Raw genomic sequence first — 7,103 nt, forward strand, 5'->3', positions numbered from 1 at the left:
ACTTAATTTTCCCTGCCCTTCTATTCTTCCCCATCTTTTATTGCCCCCTGGATTATTCCCCCACTGTTGCCTCAATACAGGTGATGTCCTGATAGACCAAATGTCCAAATTTTGACGCCATCTGTCTTCATAAAGACTTAGATTCCAGCTTATGTGATCAGAATTTTATATCCCTCAAACTGATCTTAGCCTAGCAAAGAGTTGCCTTCAAGAGACACATGCCAGGGGCGCCTGGGTGGCTCAGTGGGTTAAAGCCTCTGCCTTCCGCTCGGGTCATGATCTCAGAGTCCTGGGATTGAGCCCCGCATCAGGCTCTCTGCTCAGCAAGGGCGCCTGCTTCTCCCTCTCTCTCTCTGCTGCTCTGCCTACTTGTGATCTCTGTCTGTCAAATAAATAAATAAAATCTTTAAAAAAAAAAAAAAGGAGAGAGAACATGCCATATATCCCATCCCTCCCACCTTTCTGCAGGGTCTGATAGACTCCCTATCTTTTTCTGCTGTCTGAATTCTTAAGAGTCTGAAGTGCGACTGCTAAGGTCTTCTTCCCCAGCATTGGGGCTTTTGCTCTTAGTTCTGGTGCCAGGGAATGTTTCATACAAAGCACAAAGCTATCCCTCCAAGAGTTTTCAAAGTGGCAGTCCTCAGATTGTAAAACAGATCCGCTCAGGCACACACCACCCCTTTTACAACCACCCTCCCATTTTACAAAAGACAAGCCTCTCAGCCAACTTCTAAAGGGTCTTGACCCATGTGAAAACAAGGAGGTGAAGAACAGCCTGAGAGGTAGGAGACCACATGAATGAGTTGTCTCAAATTCCAAGGGAAAGGAGTAGTTAGGTAGGCAGGATAGTAGGAATGTGTTGTTTTGGCTGTCCAGTGTCCATTCCTCCCTCTTTTGGAGAATTTACTCCTCCTCACTGGATCCAGTTCAACAGTCATTAATTCAGGTACCTGTCCTCCCCAGCCAACATGTATGTGAATGACCCAAGATATGCTAACTGGATATTCCTTTCGAGAGTTTGAATTATTAATATAGTCATCAAAAGACTAAAATCAGCAGAATTTCATGCTTTTCATCATGAAATGCATTTCACTAGCACCTTGCCAAAGCTGTCAGGCAATCTGAGCTAATAGGACTTCCCAAAGCCACCTGCATCCTGCCAATTCCCTGCCATACCTTCCCTTTGGTCTTTCAAGTTCTCCTATAGCCTTCTCAAAAAGCTGTTTTTCCCTTTGGTTAGAGCCAGTTTTTGTTGCTTACAATCAAAGAAGCTTAAAAAATGTAAATGAGTAAAAATAGTATCAGTCGGGCAGCACCAGTGGCTCAGTCCTTAAGCTTCTCCCTTCGGAACAGGTCATCATCCAGGATCCTGGGCTCAAGCCCCAGGTCAGGCTCTCTGCTCAGCGAGAAAGTCTACTTCTCCCACTCCCACTCCCCGTCCTTGTGCTCCCTCTCTCCACTGTCTCTCTCTGTCAAATTAATAAAACATTTTATTTATTTATTTATTTATTTATTTATTAAAGATTTTATTTATTTATTTGACAGACAGAGACCACAAGTAGGAAGAGAGGTAGGCAGAGAGAGAGGGGGAAGCAGGCTCCCTCCTGAGCAGAGAGCCCGATGCGGGGCTCATCCCAGGACCCTGAGATCACTACCTGAGCCGAAGGTAGAGGCTTAACCCACTGAGCCACTCAGTGTCCCTAAAATCTTTTTTTTTTTTTAGATTATTTTTGTTATCTTTAAAAAAAAGATTTTATTTATTTATTTGACAGAGAGAGACACAGTAAGAGAGGGAACACAAGCAGGGGAGCTGCAGAGGGAGAAGCAGGCCTCCTGCTCAGCAGGAAGCCCAACGTGGGGCTGATCCCAGGACCCTGGGATCATGACCTGAGCCAAAGGCAGACGCTTAACAACTGAGCCACCCAGGTGCCCCAGTAAAATCTTGGGGGGGAAAAAAAAAAGCATTAAAAAAATGATACCAGATGCTGCAGGAAGAAGAGGAAGAGGAAGTAAATCACAGGGAACTCTAAAAAAAAGAGGTAATGAGGAGTGCCTGGGTGGCTCAGTTGGTTAAGAGTGCCTTCAGTTCATGTCATGATCCAAGGGTCCTGAGATCCAGCCCTCCCTGCTGAGCAGGGAGCCTCCTTCTCCCTCTTCCTCTACCACTCCTCCCTGCTTGTGATCTCTGTATCAAGTAAATAAAATCTTTTCAAGATTTTTTTTATTATTTATTTGAGAGACCTATAGACAGAGATAGTGAGAGAGAGCATGAACAGGGAGGAGAGAGAGAAGGAGAAGCAGACTCCCCACTGAGCAGGGAGCCTGATGTGGGGCTCCATCCCAGGACCCTGGGATCATGACTCCAGCCAAAGGCAGAAGCCTCACTAAAGATCCCCCAATAAATAAAATATTTTTAAAGAAATAAAAAGTAGATTTTAAAAATGGAAAGAGAAAAAGTCAAACTGGGACTGAATGAACGTGAAGAAAATGTGAATGTGCTTTTTCACATCTCAGTTTTTATATAAAATGCAAGAGGAGTGGTTCAAGTTAGATATACATATGATCTGTTTAAATTTATGTTGATTATCAAATCCAGATGTGACCTTGGAACTGCTACAGCCATTTTGGTTCCAGAATGAGGATAAAACCAGTACAAAGAGGAGGACAAAGCCAAGAGAATGTCAGGGAAGTAGAAACACCGAGCCTTGAATTATCACACTGTGTCTAGAATTTGCCCTATCCCTGGACTTATGTAAGATAATAAAATTTCCTTTTTGGTTAAGGCTCTGAATCAAGATTTTCTGATACTGGGCACCTGGGTGGCTCGGTGGGTTAAGCCGCTGCCTTCGGCTCAGGTCATGATCTCAGGGTCCTGGGATCAAGTCCTGCATCGGGCTCCCTGCTCAGCGGGGAGCTTGCTTCCCTTCCTCCCTCTCTGCCTGCCTCTCTGTCTACTTGTGATCTCTCTCTGTCAAATAAATAAATAAAATCTTAAAAAAAAAAAAAAAGATTTTCTGATATTTGTAAGTGAAAATATCCTGATGGAGACATGCGGTAGTTTTTCAGCAGAAAATAGAGCCAGGAATTTTTGCAGAGGCAACAACGTATAAAAAGTTCAGAGGTAAGAAAAGGAGGTTGTTTAAGAGAATGGCAAATGGTTTGGTATAACTCTAAATTAAAATCCCTATGGGAAAAGTGGAAGTAATGAGGTCTGAGAGGTAACTAAGGTTCTGAGTGCTAAGCTAAAAAGCTTAGAGTTTATCCTGAGGAAAATAGGAAAACATTCTAAACAGGATTATGCCATGATCAGATGTGGATTTAAGAAAGGTCATTTTAGGGGTGCCTGGGTGGCTCAGTCATTAGGCCTCTGCTTTCGGCCCGAGTCATGGTCCCAGGGTCCTGGGATTGAGCCCCTCATCAGGCTCCCTGCTCAGCCAGAGCCGGCTTCTCCCTCTCCCACTCCTTTTTCTTGTGTTCCCTCTCTCTCTGTCTCTCAGTGACAAATAAATAAAATCTTCAGAGAAAAAAAAAAAAAGAAAGGTAATTCTAGTAGTAGTGAAGGGAGTGACAGGTACAATTGCGAAACCGGAAGCAGGGACATTTGATGGTGGGTGAGAGGTGATGAGGGTGTGTCTTAGAGGAGCAGCTCACATTCAGTCACAGAGAGGACACATTTTAGAAATATTTAGGAGCAGAACTAGCAGTATTTGCTGATCCATTAGATGTGGGAAGTAAAAATAAAGGAGGGATCAGAATGACTTTTAGGTTTCTGGCTTGAGTACATTAGTAGATGGTTTCCTAAATGCACCATATTTTCTCTCACCTTTGGGTCTTTGTGTATGCTGTTCCCCTACCTAGAACATGCTTTCCTTCAACTATCCCCTACTCCCAAAATATCTCTTCTGAGATATTTTCCCTAACTAGCTTAGACTGAATTAAATGTTCCTCTTCTGTTTTCCTAAAATCTCCTGTACTTACCCATAGATAACTTAAGACTCTATATTGCCCTTAACAGAAAACCTAATTTAAGCTGTCTTCAACTGTGAAGGAAATAAATTTATGGACTCACAGAGGCAGGATTAGGTTTGGTGTGATTCAGAAGCTCAAAAATGACACCAGGATCCCTTTTCTTCCATTTTTTTTTTTCTCTCTGTTTTCCAATCTCTCATATTCATCCTGAAGTTGACCTCCTCATGGTGGCAAAATGGTTGTGGCACTTCTCACCTTCATTACAGCTACCACCTTCTCCAAAGAACCAATTTCTGGGAGCTCTCTCAAATGACTTTCCACAAGATCACCAGAAACTGCCTATAGCCTCCCATAAACCCAAACTGAGTCACAAGGTAAGAATAAAATGGCATGAAAGAAGAAGGGACACCTGGGTGGTTCAGTGGGTTAAGATTCTGACTTCAGCTCAGGTCAAGATCTCAGGGTCCTGGGATCGAGCCCCGCATGTGGCTCTCTGCTCAGGAGGGAGCCTGCTTCCCCATTCTCTCTGCCTGCTGTGCTCTCTCTCTCTCTCTTTCTGTCAAATATATAAGTAAGTAATAAAATCTTAAAAAAAAAAAAAAGAGCCATATAGAAATTCTGGGAGTAGAATATGATATAGCAGTGAAAAGGAACTATTTCTTTTTTTTTTTTTAAGATTTTATTTATTTAACAGACAGAGATCACAAGTAGGCAGAGAGGCAGGCAGAGAGAGAGGGGGAAGCAGGCTCTCTGCTGAGCAGAGAGCCTGATGTAGGGCTCCATCCCAGGACCCTAAGATCATGACCTGAGCCCAAGGCAGAAGCTTAACCCCCTGAGCCACCCAGGCACCCCTCCACTCTTTTTTTAAAAGATTTTATTTATTTATTTGACAGAGACAGTCGGAGAGGGAACACAAGCAGAAGGAGTGGGAGAGGGAGAAGCAGGCTCCTCACTGAGCAGGGAGCCCAATGTGGAACCCAATCCCAGGACCCCAGGACCATGGACCTGAGTCGAAAGCAGACACTTAATGACTAAGCCACCCAGGCGCCCCAAGAATCCAACTCTTGATTTTGACCCAGGTCTTAGTCTCAGTCAAGCCCTCGTTGGGTTTCATGCTGGGTTGCAGTCTACTTAAAAAAAAAGAGAGTGCCTAGGTGGCTCAATGGGTTAAAGCCTCTGCCTTCAGCTCAGGTCATGATCCCAGGATTCTGGAATCGAGCCCCACATTGGGCTCTCTGCTCAGTGAGAAACCTGCATCCCCCCCCTCTCTCTCTGCCTGCCTCTCTGCCTACTTGTGATCTTTATCTGTCAAATAAATAAATAAAATCTTAAAAAAAAAAAAAAAAAAGAGGGTGCCTGGGTGGCTCAGTGGGTTAAGCTGCTGCCTTCGGCTCAGGTCATGATCTCAGGGTCCTGGGATCAAGTCCCACATCGGGCTCTCTGCTCAGCAGGGAGCCTGCTTCCCTCTCTCTCTCTCTCTTGCCTGCCTCTGTCTACTTGTGATCTCTCTCTGTCAAATAAATGAATAAAATATAAAAAAAACACTATATGAATATTTCATAGAGATTATCTCATTTAATCTTCACAGCAACCTTAGGAATAGGAACCAGTATCATCCCCCTTTTGCAGTTGAAAAAAGAGGCTAAATGATTTGTGCAGGGTCACACAATAAATGGAACCACAGCCAGCATCTCTTGCTCCAAAATCCATGTTTTTTCCAGGATACTACTTGGTGGGGCTGGATGAATAAATGTCTGAAATATGTACTCACATAAGGTCCAAAAACTTAAAGGTAGAGTTGGGCCTTAATAGGTCAGTGGTTCTTATGAGCAACATCTCTGGAAGGTGTACACCCCTAGGCACTTGTACAGGTGCCACAGGCTGGAAATAGAAGTGAACTAGGTTGGGCACAGAATTTCCCAACAATTATTCTTTTTTTTTTTTTTTTAAGATTTTATTTATTTATTTGACAGGCAGAGATCACAAGTAGGCAGAGAGAGAGAGGCAGAAGCACACTCCCTGCTGAGCAGAGGGCCTAATTTGGGGTTCGATCCCAGGACCCTGAGATCACGACCCGAGCCAAAGGCAGAGATTTAACCCACTGAGCCATCCAGACGCCCCTCCCAACAATTATTCTGTCTTGTTGTAGATTTGTGTGATGCATCACCCTGCCAGATCTGATGTAGCTGTGGAGTTGAGTGACCCACAGTATCAATCATGTAGTGTAGTATTTCTCTGCTTTGGTATGCCAGGTCTTTCTCCACACCACTGCTTGGTTATGTGTAGCTGGAAGGACGAGGGAGTTAAGGTCTCCAAGAGAAACCCTCAAAAATAAGAGGGACAAGGATCTTTAGGTAAATACTCCAGCCAACACAGTCTCCACTAGGATAATTTTGAGGTGTGGTTTTCATAGTTTTTCAGGAGCTTCCCTAGGTGGATTGATCCCAGTTGCCCATAGTATTAACTGGTTAATATATTGTTTGTTCCCCCCTTTTTGACCTCATTCCCCCCTCCCTTCTTTCTGGTTTCTAGAGTCATTTCCCAAATAAATGACCTGTGCCCAGTCCTTTGTCTCAAGTTCTGACTTCAGAGAGAGCCCAACTTTAAGACACTTAACTATCTAGATATTTCTTTTCTTAAAAAAAAAAAAAATACACACATGTATGTATGTGTGTATGTATGTTTCCTTTATAAGACTGATATATGGGGCACCTGGGTCGCTCAGTTGGTTAAGTGTCTGCCTTCGGCTCAGGTCAAGATCCCTAGGTCCTCAGAAATGTCCCACTCCCTGCTCAGAGGAGAGTCTGCTTCTCCCTCTTTCTTCCTGGCGCCCCACTCCCTCCACCCACCCAGCACTCCCTTGCATGTGTATCACTCTTTCGCTCTCTCTCAAAAAAAGAAACAAAGACTGGTACATATTCTTTATTGCAACTTATATAAATTTTGAAAATACAAAAGAACTGCCCCATTACCTAAAGACAACCACTGTTACCTTTCAGCATATGATAAATTATTTCTTTTGTGTTCGTGTGCCTATTTCTGTTTTTTTTTTTTTAAGATTTTATTTATTTATTTGACAGAGATCATAAGTAGGCAGAGAGGCAGGCAGAGAGAGAGGAAGGGAAGCAGGCTCC

The sequence above is a fragment of the Mustela erminea genome, chromosome 10, assembly GCF_009829155.1.
Source record: "Mustela erminea isolate mMusErm1 chromosome 10, mMusErm1.Pri, whole genome shotgun sequence".
Taxonomy (NCBI): Eukaryota; Metazoa; Chordata; class Mammalia; order Carnivora; family Mustelidae; genus Mustela; species Mustela erminea.